At 40.6% G+C, this 14,713-nt stretch overlaps 1 protein-coding gene across 14 annotated transcripts in view; it reads left to right on the top strand.

Moving 5' to 3' along the window:
• The first annotated feature begins 637 nt into the window (after positions 1-637).
• Positions 638-14,713, top strand: part of satb1b (SATB homeobox 1b) — a 71,441-nt gene continuing 57,365 nt past the window's right edge. For 5 of the 14 annotated variants that reach the window (XM_074652850.1, XM_074652846.1, XM_074652849.1 and 2 more), the window contains exon 1: positions 639-1,112. The gene's annotated coding sequence lies outside the window, so the exon portion shown is untranslated. The other 9 variants (XM_074652852.1, XM_074652851.1, XM_074652840.1 and 6 more) reach the window with 6 other exon arrangements.

The raw sequence follows: 14,713 nt of genomic DNA, 5'->3' as shown, positions 1-14,713 counted from the left end.
TAGGATGTGATGTATAGCAGACTATATAGTGGTTTCATATTATATATATATATATAATATATATATATAACTATATATAACTAAGTTGCAACAGGAAAAAAAAGCTTAAATAGTTAAAACAAAAGTGAGTCAATAAATGATGCATTAAAAATGTTCACCTCTGAAAAAGTCAGAATAATAATTATTTCCCACTAAATTGGAGAAATTAATGGAAAAAATAGCAAAGAGAGTTGTTCAAAACTTAATTATTCTTGAAATTTGTTTTTAATTTTATTATTATTATTGTGTCTTGCACACTTCCAAATAAATCGTGTGTTTAATGCATGTCGGATGTGATGTATAGCAGACTGTATAGTGGTTTCATATTCTGCTCAGGTGTTCTGGGAGTAAAGCTGGCAGGTTGCCCTCCACTGTTAAAACAACAACAGGATCTGACTGGAGACGGAACAAAACGAGCTGCAATCGACTATTTACCAGACTTTTTTCTTCTTCTTCTTCTTCTTCTTGACATGCAAACATGTGGCGTGTAAATATGAGAATGAATGAGTGTGAGAGCTCTCTCTTCCTCTCTCTCTCTCTCTCTCTCTCTCTCTCTCTCTCTCTGTGTCTCTCTGGAGAGCAGCGCGTCTGAGAGGAGCGGCTGTAAAAACCAAAGTGGGGCAATGAGACAAGCTGCGCCACAGCTGGCAAATCATCGATTTGAGCATCAGAAAACGGGGAGGGGCGGTTCGTTTACCTGCCACCCCTCCACCCTCCTCTCAAAGCAGGCAGCAAACCCTCCTCACATGCCTCTACTCCTCTCCTCTCCTCTACTTCACCTCCGCTGGTTGCTCGGTTTGCTCTTCATTTCTGCGCTCCATCCTCCGTGGTGTGCGCTCCTCCACAACTCCAACTCCAACCTCCTCCTGCAGCCAGCAAGCTTTCTTCTTCCTCCTCTTCCTCCTCCTCCTCCTCAACCACAGGACTTTTGACTTTTTAAAAAAACAAAACAGTTTTTTGTCCTCCCACCAGAGCCTATTTTATTTTTGGATCTCTCGTGTCGTGGAGCAGAGACAAGAGGTTGCTCAACTTTTGATGGAAAACAAGAGGTCGGACGACTGCTGACTTTAAAGGTACGATATATCCAATATAGTTCATCACTGCTGACTTTAAAGGTACGATATATCCAATATAGTTCATCACTGCTGACTTTAAAGGTACTGTACAATATATCCCATATATAGTTCATCACTGCTGACTTTAAAGCTACAATATATCCCATATAGTTCATCACCAATTCTGTCTCTTTCTTTCACTCTTTGCATGTGTTTTAAAATCATATTTTTATTGCATGACTGGAAAAATAAGGTGCATCTCTTAAATGAGTCGGTTCTAAATGAATTAAAAGCAATTTACAGCTTCAAAATCACTTAAAACCCACACAGACCCAAAAGTGGCTGCTAGGATTTAATATTTAGAGGTTGGACGACTGCTGACTTTAAAGGTACGATATAGTTCATCACTGCTGACTTTAAAGGTACGATATCTCACATAGTTCATCACCAAATCTGTCTCGTTCTTTCACTCTTTGCATGTGTTTTAAAATCACATTTTAATTTTATTGCATGACTGATAAAAAATAAGGTGCATCTCTTCGGGGATAAATGAGTCGGTTCTAAATGAATTAAAAGGAATTTACAGCTTCGAAATCACTTAAAACCCACACAGACCAAAAGTGGCTGCTAGGATTTAATATTTCATAAAGAAGAAGAGGAAGAAAAAATATGAATGTCATGCTTAATGGTAAATATAAACGCATGCATTTTAGAACTTTTTATTATTTTTAAATGTGCAGAAACAGGCCTGTGCCATTTCTGCACGAATAAGCAGCAGCGCACTCGTGCTATTCGTGGGGTTAAGTACATCCATCTCCTCTAATTCATTTAACAACTTCTTCAGCGTGCAGCCAGAAGTGATGCTGCTCCTCACCTGAGGACTTTCAGGTTCAAAGTTGCTTGAAGTTCTTATATTTTTCTCTCAGATTATGAAGACATATTTTTTTGCATCTTGTTTGTCAGGACTTATAATTTTCTTTTTACTCATTATAATGAAGTGTGTGTGTTGACACATCAAACCGCTGACATCACACATCTATTAGAAATGCTGAAGCTATTGCAGCTCCAACTGCCCATCCACTTTTACTACTTTTTATTAGGCCATTAGAGCCACTTCATTTATTCTCTCCATATACTTACTATTTAATTACGTGTCAACTTGCTTCAACACTTTTATTGCTGTAACATGAAGTGTACTCTCAAAAAAAAAAAAAAGGTGTGATGGACTCATGGAAACAAACAGTTAATGAATTTATTGCTTTCTTTCTTTCTCTTTCTGCATGACTTGGTGTGAGTCAGTCACATAGATGTGATGATACAGAGATGGTGTAGTAATGCTGTCTGGACTGCCTTGTGGCTTTTGTCACAGTGCTGATAAAGTAATTTCAGGTACAACCAGACCTGTATGTGTGTGTGTGTGTGTGATAAGCAGTTATGAGAAGATGTATTGCCATGTTAAAAGTGCGTGGGCACTGATGTTCTGTGGTTTACAGGTTTTTAAAGGTTTCAGTCTCTGCTCATTTAGAAAATAGCTGACAGTTCACACACCGGCATGGCCACTCTGATTATTTATATATATATATATATATATATATATATACTGTCAGCACAAATACACTCATCTAATGTAGACTAGAGTTTGTATTGTGGGTATAATCTGCCATGAAGATTATATTTGCTAATTTAGCCGTGGTGCTCCGTGAAAATGATCATAAAGTGCAGAGAAAATCACAATAAAATCCGGTGTAGAAGGTCGCATTAAAACTTGATCAGATAATTAAAGGGCATATAATCGGTGTCAGTTAATATCTTGCTGTCGGGTCGTGTCGCTCACGTAAGATCACGAGGTCAAGCATGGCACCTCTCTATGGAGGAAAAAAAAAAAAAACAGGTTATGGCACAGCAATGGGTGAGTTTCTCTCCTTTTATCGTTGCAGATCTGTGGCAGTTCAAGGTGCTGTGGCTTATCTGGTCAGTGCCTTTTACAGCAATGACACGCAGCCCTTTTCCTGTCTCAGGCTGCCATGTATCACTTCTTGTAAAAAGTCTTCAGACAAGACGAAAGCCTCAACGGCAGCTTGAAACAAATACTTCTCGGTTTTACTCCTCCTCGGCTCTTCATTAGAAACCACTTTTTTTTTTAGTTTGTGGTTTTTAAAACTGGCACAAATAAATGCTCGAATACACATCCACAGTCAGCCTGTGTAGCGAACATGTCAACACATAAACTTGTTTGGCAGCAATGATAAGAATCAGAGGGCGATGATGGCGCCAGGTCACACACATCCAGCAGTAAACATCTGCCGTAGATTATTAGCGTGTAATTAATTCCTTTGAATGTGTTCACAGTTCTTACAACAACCATTAGGAAGAAGTCTCGGAAAACACCTCTGAACCTTCTAACTTACAGGTTTAACCTTGTTACACTCATTTTCTTTCCCCTCAGAGCTTAGTTTTGTTTTCATTACAACTAAGCGAAACTAGTGCACGCTGCATTTACTGTACTGTAGTAGTGTACTAGCAGGAAATCAGCTTCTCACAAACAGTGGGGGATCTCTCGCTGCCTATTCCTTTTAAATCCCAGCGTCTGCATCACAACCTCCTTTATTCATCAGGTCGGCAGTGTGTGAACTGCAGGACAGGAGGGGCGACGACTTCTGTGCCTCACCGGTTAAACCTTGTACCCCTCCGGTGTCGAGCAGATTAGTTAAACCCAGCGTCTGCGTGTTGGCGTGTCGAGCTCTCGCTCGGTCTCAGGTTAACAGACGCTGAAGAGCAGGTTGTCAGAGGAGAGCGAGAGTAGACGACAAAAGTTTGACCCTGAGAGACCAATTAGTGTGCATGTTGGAGAGAGCGCAGGTTGTGATGTCTTTTGTTGTTTTTGCGGCTCAGAAACGATATTAAGAATGCCTCATCACTTCGATTTAAAATTGAATTACGCTCTGAATCATCAGTTTTTATTGCTTACAGGAAAATAAAAATGTCCAGGGGAAAGTGTTCACTAAAAAAAGAAACCTCTATATGTTTGTAACTCTGTCTTATAGCTTTGTGTTGGAGTTTTGAATTCCCGCATGCCGGTTATTAAAACCCCTGCTGCTGGGTATTTGCTGGGTGTTTAGAGCAGGGCTGCGCCTCACTTTGCTGAGACTGATATCTCGGCTAAAACCATTAATCGTCTTTCTTTACCACCTCGATAATTATCTCTGTAGCAAAATAACAGCTCAGCAAACAGTGAAATTATACCTGTGGTAGGGAGCAGAGTAAATACCTGTTTAGCTGCCAGCAAATGTATTTATTAGACTGTCGCCAGTAAATAAGAGGCCTGTCTCGTTTTTTAATGTGTGGCTCTTTGGGGATTCCACCCCTCCACAAACCACCCACCCCTCCTCTGTATGAAATAGCTCTGTTATGATTGCTAATAGAGGAGAGAGATAACAATGATTCCCAGCGTCTTTTTTTTGATGACATGTTGCAACTAGTTTGGAAAAAGAAAAGGTTGCTGTGTTAATCGGGACCGCTGCATTCCAGGGCTCAAAAAAATGTAAGAAAGCCCCCCTCCAACAGTTACAGACATACCACCCTGGGTGGGTGCTTAGTGTGTGATTCGGGAGTTACAGCTCATTTTGTCATTATCTGGAAAGTTCTTTATATAAATGAAAAAGAAGGGAGGAGGGGGGGGTTATGTTGTCCCAGTCCCAGCATGTTTGACTGCATTTATTCTGGCATATGCTTTGCATACTGTTGATCCAGATTCCTTGGCTTAGCGATAAAAGCGTCACATTGTTTTTGGGTCCTGACAATCAGCCCCGTTCGTCGAATGGGTTGGCGTGTCCTCCCCGCGAGATAAAAAAACCCAAAGTCCGTCATGTCGGTTTTGTCACGCTTTTTACAAAAATGACATCCCTCCTATGTTCGATTTTTTTTTGTGTGTGTTTGTTTGTTCTTGTTATTTAGCGCGCTTCATGCTACCATGGCAAATATAATTTAAGCAAGCGTATACATCTAAGTTTTCACGATTCAAATCACATTATTACAGGTCTCATCGTATGTTTTTTTTTTCTTGAGAGGAAAAAAAAAACTCATTGTCTTTTATTCCGATGCTTGTCTTTATCCAATCTGTGTAGGTTTTTCTGAATCCTTTGTTCGGAGAGGAAAAAAAAAAAAGAGCGATTTAGAGGAAAGCGCATCCCGCTAAGATCAGGTTGTTAATACCCACCCACATACTCCAATGAAACAATTTCAACAGATACTGTATTCTCTGTCTGAGTCTCACACACACACACACACACACCCTTGCCTTATCAACTGTTTTGTTCGTCAGAGGATGGATGATGCGTCCTTTGACGAGGGATTAAATATGCAAAGAAAAATATGTAGATAAAGAACCGCATCCTTAAGTCTGCACCTCTCATTCAATACTTCTGCCTAAGCCTCGATATTAAGAGCCGTCTCCCCCCACATGCTCGCATCCCATCGCTCCTTTCATCTCAGCGTAGCGCCACTTCTCGCACACTGTGGCGAGTAACACCATCCCATCACCTGCCTTCGTTTCTTTTAACACTCCCAAGAACTCCCCACAAGGCCTGGGCTGCCGTGTCCTTCACCGAGCAGGATGTGGCAACCTTTCAGTCTGTCCTCTGTCAGCGCCACAAATCCATCTTCAGGATCTCATTCTCTCTCTCTTGCTTACACACATAAAACACACTCCTGTATTTCCATAGTTGTTTATTTGTTGCGATCCACGAGGCAGAAATTAGAGTTTAATTATACGGTCAGGTGATGACCGGAGTCCAGCGAGCAGTGACAGGAAAGTCATTTATTTAAAAATGCCCGTTGATTGTTCTGTGACTGATTGGTTTTAGAATTTGATAAAGAGAGCGAGAGAGTGAGGAGGTGATGAACAATGTGGCGAAGGTTCCTCTTGTAGCTCTATTCCTGTGAGGAAGACTGACACGGGCCTTACCTGACCTCGCTTGGTGTTAATTACGGCTGACGTCGACCTGATGACACGGCAGCCGACTGCAGTGTCAGGGTTCAGGCCGAGGTCCGGACCCTGAGGCCAGATACCTTGTTCGACACGGCGCCGGAGCACGCTCGCCGCCACTCAGCGGATGTACATGTGTCTCTGTGTGTGTGTGTGTGTGTGTGGCGTGCATCTGCGTGGGAGTTGCATTGTGTACAGTGCACACCACACGTCGTAAGGGGTGGGTGTCGAGAGCTGAGAGTTACGATGTGAGAACAAGGGGTGTAAGTGGAGCGCTGGTTGTCTTGAAAAAAAAAGATGTTCGTCTTCCACGGCGACGCACACACAGACCCTTCGAGGCCCGACCAGCGTTAGGCCTTCCTGTCAGCAGACCTGAGGTGGAGACCAACCGCTCCGCTTCTATTTCTGTCGACTTCATGTGATTATAAAACAATTAAGCACTTAGGAGTCGACTCTCAGTTCATTACATCCCCCCTTGTTCTTTCTTTCTCTCCCCTCTCCCTCCTCCCACACCGAAGCGCGGACATTATGAGAAATGCAGAAATCACCTTATTTCGCCAGTAATTGAAAGCCACACTAGATGCATGAGAGGCTAATGGAAAACATGGAACTAATTTGATTTGGAGGATATGTTCATTATGGAATATTCAGTCTATCTGTGTGCTTAACTCGTAACAACTGATTAAGCAATTTTTCATGGTCCTCAGATGTGTTACGAGGAAGAGGAGTGAACCTGGGCTGTGTTTTTTGTGCAACAGTTGTGCAGGAAGATCAGTCATTTAAAAGAAAGGTGTCGCTCACAAACAGACGATTGCATTTCTGAGAAGACAAAGCAGACAAAGTGATGACGCATTATGCCTGTAACGCCAGATTTCTTGACTTTCCATATTGTTTTTTTGTTGTTTTTTGTTTTCGTTGCACATGTGTTGGTTTAGTCTGGAGTCTGTAGCGCATTTTGAAACTCCTTTCACCACATAATGACCTACAAATGCCAACGGCACTAAACAATAGTCAAAAGCCTCCGTTTTGCATTAACTCCCTCATAATGAAAAATTAAAAGGGTAATTGTTAACACATAAAATATGATCTACTTGTGCATCAATCAGTGCTTTTGTTTAGACATTTCATTTATTTTGTTTTGCACGGCATCTACTGTACACGTCTTCCTGTACATCACTGAGGTTCATCTGTGCACCCACAGCGATGCAGGGGTGTTTTGACATGTTCCCAGACACATTATTAAATCCTTTGCAGCCTCTAATAATACCATTATGTTTACGTGTGTGTTTTCATTGTGGGAGACACTTGCAGAAAGAGCTCAAAGTCAAACCGGTGACAGCGCTTAGCCCCATGCTGTTCGCTCAGACTGGATGCGCAGACTAATTTGTATTAGTAATCCAAATAATCGTATTAATGCCCATTAGAAGCATCACGAGTGGCGAGCATGAAGACATCACAACACCTACGTACAGTAAGCGATGGCGCCGGCTTTCGCCTGACAGTAAATAAAGACGCTTCTCGATGTTGAGCCAACAATAATGCATTTTCTTATTCATTTTTCCCCCCCTTTGTGTGATGATTATTGGTGTCCTTTAAAGAAATAGAGATAATATTTAATTCCTCCTGAGACGTAAGCGTGTGGTTTAAAAAGCAGATGTGTGAGCTGATAAGTGTGTTATGGTGTAAACACACAGTACCTGTGGTAATACACACAGTGAAGGTGAAATGTATCTGCGGTGTAATGCTGACTCCTGACATTTAAATCTGAGGTGTCTTTTGTTGCAATTTAGCATCCAGTCTGTCATGTTTCTCATGTCGTTTTTCATATTTTCTGTACAAATGTAGCCAACAGGCACAGGATCTCGGCTGAACAATTGAACGTACTGTATCTCTCCGACACAAAGCCGCACCGGCGTGTAAAAACCCACCTTGAACAGAGCTAAATCTGTATTCAGCACATGATTAGAACAGCACACGGCTAGTATTTTTAAACAGGCTTTCTGTGTTTCAAAACCCATTTTTCCCCTCTTTTCTGTGTGATACAAAACGGTATATGTTAATTGATAATCAGCAGTGTTGATTCAGTGGTGCATTCAGTGCAAATCTGTGCCCTTCTGGATGTCAGAGGGTTTTCACAGCCGCGTCGGTGCCAACCTAGCTGGCAGTGCCGGCACCTGTTGGCGGTGCCAAGGCCTGGCAGGGGTTATCGATGCTCTCTGATGGTGCCCGACAATCACAGTGGAAATGACTGCGGCTGCTTGCGTCATGCCAGATAGAAAAGAGCATTTGCCGACAATGGCTTGCTTTCACCGTCGCTCCTATTTTCCGAACGCTGCTAACTGCGGCCAAGGAAAAAACACACACAAAAAAAGGCAAAGAGAGAAACGGGAGCTGCAGTGAAACATCGTGTAAAACATGTCGACGTAGGAAACATGTCAACATGCAGAATGTTGTGCAGCGACGGCGTGCAGGTCTAGGTGATGCAAAGTGATCCGGTGGGGAGGTTTGGGTGTGTGTGTGTGTGTGTGTGTGTGTGTGTGGAGGTGGGGGCTGCAGCCTGTCTGTGCGATTCATGTTACTACATATCACAGTGACACCAATGGACCTGAACAGTACAATGCTGCACATCCTTTTTAGAGACAAAATATTATGTGATATTCCATATTTCTAAATAAAAAAATATAAAAAAACAGGATGATTTCTCTTTAATGCACCTATCGTGTAGCAAAGAGCTCAAGATAGACTGCAACTTCAACATGATTCATTTTTTGAATTTTACTTTCATGTCTTAAGTGACTTTGTGGAAATTATTGTCACATTCTTCATGTCGAAATGAATCTCTGAAAATATAGTAATTACTCCCCAGTTTGGGTCCTTTATTCAGACACACAGCAGAGCCATTTAACCACACTGCACACCGCAGCTGTGTTTAGCACACAGTGCTGGCAGCTCCCTGAAACCCCGAGAATGGTTAAGATAAGAATTGATCACTGAATCTGTGCAGCAGCTTCTTCTGCTCGTGAATTCAAACATGTCGGGGTCTTATATATACGAGCAGTTTCAACGACTCTTCTATTTCCTGTTAGAATAAAACCACAGATGTGGGACCCTTTTACAATGCAGCCGCCCCCTCAAAACTTACACCTCGCGCTAAACTAAGGTGTCAATATTGCAAGACATTGTTCCATCTCAGGTCCGGAAGGGTGAGTTTCACATTGTATTATTTTTTCCGTTAAAAGCTTCACCTTCTGCTGTGAATTTCTAATGCAGCATTTTTTGGACACAAATGTCTTTTTGAAATGAGCAAACTTTTGACCTCACATGGGTGGGTGGAACAATGATTTGGTCTCACAGCTAGAGGTTGAATGAGAAGTGTATCTGTATTTCTACTACGCAGCGATACACCATCACTTCTTCCGTGATTGGTTCTTTGATCTGTTCCAGTTTCAGACATATTGTAAAGGGACTCCAGCATGATTTCCCCTAAAAACCGAGCTGCAAAAACACCCGTAAATCTGAATGATTTTCTCATCACAGTTCTTCCGTAGAGTTTCTTCACCACGTCGTCGTCACCTGACGCTGGTTACTGTCGAGCTGAGCTGAGAAGCTGTGGCGTTGCATTGTTTATGAAACAACAGCTTTGTGTGAGACGATGTAGCGTCGCTGTATTTGTGCTCTCGCACAGAGCGAGTTTATGAGCCCTGCAAAAGATTTATTAGTAAGCAGCACGTATAGAGTGTTATGTAGCATTTCACACGAGCCTGACCTTCCACGCTCAGCTCACAACCTCTGGGTTCGTCGTCGCGATAGAGGTGTACACACACTTCCTGTTTTCTGTTGGTTTCCTGTTTTTGTTCTTACACAACCTGGACGGACGCGCTTGTTCGTTTTCGTTTGATGTGGATGTTGGTCAGAGGTATCGGATCACATCACCGCGCCTTGCTTGTTATAAACCTCTGTTGCCAAAAACAAAAAGCTTAATGTTCAATCTGTGGCAGTAATGAATTAATGAATACGTCTTTGGTATTGCTTTGATCCTACATACTATTTATATATCAGTATACTTCGTGTGTGTGTGTGTGTAAAAAACATTTCCCTTGTGGTCTTGACAATGACCTTTGCCTCACACTCTCACCTCTCTGGCTCGTCATATACCTAAAAATGGAAATACATCTCCGCCTCACATTACCAGACAGCATTGGTGCTTTTTTTATCACCTATATGTATGTGTGTGTGTGTGTGTGTGTGTGTGTGTGTGTGTGTGTGTGTGTGTGTGTCCACCACATATTAGTCTGAGTGTCAGAGTGAAACAGTTATTATTAGGCCACCTTAAGGTTAGGTACAAACACCATACGAGGCGTTTATTGACAATATCAACAGAGATTACCTTGTCTGATATTTTTGCTCGAGAGCAACAAAGCCCGCCAGCAGGGAGAGGTTCATGAAATAATTACAAAATAATGACAATAGCTCGCACGTCAACTTGAGAAAACCTTCCAGCTTGCTATTGTTTGCAGAGATTGTGTCGCTCTCCAGCCTCTAAACATTCCTCCTTTCCTTTCTTACCTCGCGCTTCAGTTCGTCTTCCACTTTGACAGTTCAGGGTTCTGTTGACAATATCAACAGAGATTAGCTTGTCTAATATTTTGGTATAATCCAGTTTGACATAATACAGTAAGACTTGCTATGTAGGTAAAGTATGTGAGGTGGGAAATATCTGCCATCTTTATATTGTTTGTTTACTGACAAGAACATAGTGTACATAGATGCAGTGTCACATATTATATTATATTGTAGTATATAACTACTTTTTTAAAGCAAACATTAACACTAGGTGCTATTAAACTGACCTAAATTATATGAAAATAAACTCCCTTTTGAAAAAATAGAATTTATATGCTCTCTTTGGTGATTATATTATGTCAGAATATATGTGTTTTACTATATTTACAACGCAATAACTAAATATTAGATTGAGTAATCCTTGCATCTTGACATTGAAAGCAGCAGGGATAGTGTGAAGGACAATAGAGCCTTCCCACTTTTTAAGGCTCATAAATATTTATTAGTCTAAATTATTGCCATGATGTGGTCCTTTTAAGAGTTCAAGATATAAAGTGATACCTATATAAATGTAAAACATATTCAGTATTTATTATAGTCCTTGTCTAAAGAATGAAGTCATATATAGTTTTCCCATTTGAACAACCCATTTTTTTAGGCTTAATGATTTGTGATTTGTGATATTAATTCATAGCATAAAGTTTTTTCAGTGTCTTAGTATGTGGGAATGTACAGTATGTGTATATTGTCTTATTGTGATGAGATGTTGTTGTTTGCTACTGCGGCAAAACCAATTTCCCCACTGGGACAAATAAAGGTCTTGAACTTGATATATAATAAGAAGTAAGTCTAACAAACTCTTGTTAGTTAAAATAATGTTTTTTTTAACTGATGTAAGTTACTTGAGGTTTTGGTGTTACCCACAAAGGTTGCATTTGGTTATGAAAAATCTGTTTCTTTTTTTTCCTTTATTAAACCTCACTGTATTAAGTGAGAACGAGTAGATATTGTGTTGTGCTTTATATAAGAGTATGCTGTATAGAGAGTGCAAAAAAAGTGGAAAAAAAGCGGATAAATCTAGTGGCTGAATGTTATTCAATTTTATCAATTGCAACTTTAAAATGGACTAGCTTTCACATAAAAAGCTCGTCTGTAAATGCAAAAATGTATTTTGGGGTACACTTTAGTTTATTGTTATGGTTTATTTATTTTTCTCTGTCAGAACTGACTGGAGGTCAAATAGTTCTCCTTATACCTTTTTGCTATTTTGGACCAAATCATGTGTATGAATGTGAAAAAAATAAATAAAATAAAAACTATTTTTTGGGGCAAAAGTAAATAAAAAAAAACCCCAAATAAATATTTAAGATTTGTGTAATATTTTGTAAAATAAAAACTATTCATTGGGCAAAAGTAAATATATAAAAAAACAAATAAATATTTAAGATGTGTGTAATATTTTGTAAAATAAAAACTATTTATTAGGCAAAAGTAAATATATAAAAAAACAAATAAATATTTAAGATGTGTGTAATATTTTGTAAAATAAAAACTATTTATTGTGCAAAAGTAAATTAAAAAAAATATATATGTAGGGTGTGTGTGTGTGCGTGCGTGCACGTGAGCATCTGTGTGTGTGTTACTCAGTAATAAATGCAGGACCGCCTCACTCTAATCAAGCTGATTAAAAATTCCTGCGCGCACAGCCGGAAATCGCACCACCACCGTTCCTCCTCTCTCTCTCTCTCTCTCTCTCTGTGTGTGTGTGTGTGTTAATGTGTGTATGCATGAGTGTGTGTGTGTGTTTTGTCTCCCCCCTTCACCACTTTTCTTTTTCCACTTTTATTTCTCTCCACCAGGACTTTTTTCCTGTCCTGAGACACGGCGGAGGGATTTTTTTTTTTTATTATTATCATTATTATTTTATTATAAGGGGGATTATTTCTTCCTCACTCCACCAACCCAACACACACACATTCACCCCCTCCTATCTTACATTTTTTTTTTTTTTTACCCCCCTCTCTACTGAGCAGCAGCTCGGCATTAGAAATGAGGAGGAGAAAGGGAAAGCACAAGCAGAGCAGCAGAGAGAGAGGAGAGAGGAGAGAGAGAGGAGGAGTGATGAGTCAATACAACTAATAATTTAATGGGGACAGAGAGAGAGAGAGAGAGAGAGAGACAGAAGAGAGGGAGATATAGAAAGAAAGAGGAGCTCCGTCCGGATCCACCAACCAACCAACCAACCAGCCAACAGGACACCTCCTACTATCACTACTCTGATGCATCCACAGCAAAGCCTTATTCTAATGCTCGACATCGGAAAGTAAACCGGCACTTTTTGACCCCCTGTTTCGACATATCGTCTCTGCACATCGTCGAGTTATTATCATGAGGTTTCAGTCTGCAGCCGGTAGTCAAATCCAAGCTAAAGCCGACAGACGTTCAGCTATTTTTCTGCGCGTTTATTTATTATAGCGTCGGAGGTTTATTATCATTAGAAATTAGAACTGTGCGTCCGAGAGGTGCGTCGCTTCTTTTCTGTCTTCTACTGGCTGGATGATGTTGTGGTGCGAACTAAAGCAGCAGAAGTAACCGATTTCGTGTTGCTAAATGTCGGTGCCGGTTCTTCTTCCATCGGTATCCGTGTTTTTCCTCCAGTTGGACGGAATCAGCTAACGGACACAGCTCCATTACGCACTCACAACACACACTCAACACACACTATATTACCAAATGTTCGCCTGCCTCGGTCCATCTCGACCTCGTCGTCTCTCGCACAGAGCCGGCTTGTTGTTGTTGTTGTTGTCTCCTCGCAGCACCGCCTGCAAGAGCCGGAGAAAGCGTCTTTTGAAGCACTATTTTCTTTAGATTTGCTGTCATGCACACGTAGAGAGAGACAGAGGAGAGAGAGGAAGAGGAGTTTTTTCTTTTTCTACCCTGGCCAAACTTGAAGAAGACGGTGGTGTTATAAATATATATGCTCCCAAGTGCTGCTGAAGTGCTGCGATTCAGGTTTGGAAGATTTTTTTCTCACTCAACTTGTCCTCCTCCTCCTTCTTAACTCTGTGTCCATAAACTCCTCTTTTGTGTGTGTGTTTTTTAAGGTCATTTAAAAATCCTGACCTGGATCCTGGACTGTGTATCTGGATTCCTTTTTGGCCCCCTTTTATTTTGTGGGGGGAATTATTATTTGCCTCATTGCATGTTATGAATGGAGGAGTTCATGATCTTTTGCATGGTGGGGGGGGGGGGGGTCACTATTTGACAACAGCAGTTTTATGCCATTTAACACATCTACGGTGTGCAGGACAGATAATAATGCACACAGTGCACTTTCATAGACTAAGCTACTGGAGTTACCCTGCACTATACTCACTTTTAGCAGTCTCTTCTGCACTATATTCACTTTGTTTTAAGAGTCCTGTATCACAGCTGTTACCCTGTTAACTCTCTACCTCATTTCTCATCCCACATTATATTCCATATTTGACATTTCTTAATCCCCTGGTCTCTACTGTATATCTCCTATATTTTATTATTCAGCACTATGTCACTTTTTGTACTATATTCACATTTTTAATAGTCCTGTATCTCAGCTGTTACCCTGCACTATATTCAGTTTTAACAGTTTTCTTCATCTCCTTGTATTTTTATATCTGGTATATTTTTTTGTACTTTGCACTATTAACTTTTTTACTACCTTTTTACTAACATGTTTTGCACTATGGAACTGTGATGCTGGAAACTTGAATTTCCCTCGGGATCAATAAAGTTACTATCTATCTATCTATCTATCTATCTATCTATCTATCTATCTATCTATCTATCTATCTATCTATCTATCTATCTATCTATCTATCTATCTATCTATCCATCTATATCTTAAAGTTTACTCCGGGGTGAGTTCAAATAATGTCTGATTCGTGCAGCTTCAGCCTCAATCAATATAGCTTTGTGTCTGCACTAAAAGCACCTGTGGTTAAAGCTGCCGTATAGAGTAGAGGCTCCTCCATCTTTTCCTTCCTCTCTATATATCTTTAACTTTTTGATGATTGTCCTCATGAGTCAGCAG

Source organism: Sebastes fasciatus, chromosome 12, assembly GCF_043250625.1.
Source record: "Sebastes fasciatus isolate fSebFas1 chromosome 12, fSebFas1.pri, whole genome shotgun sequence".
NCBI classification, from domain to species: Eukaryota; Metazoa; Chordata; class Actinopteri; order Perciformes; family Sebastidae; genus Sebastes; species Sebastes fasciatus.
The sequence above is the reverse complement of the archived record's forward strand: the minus strand, read 5'-3'. Positions and strand labels throughout refer to the sequence as shown.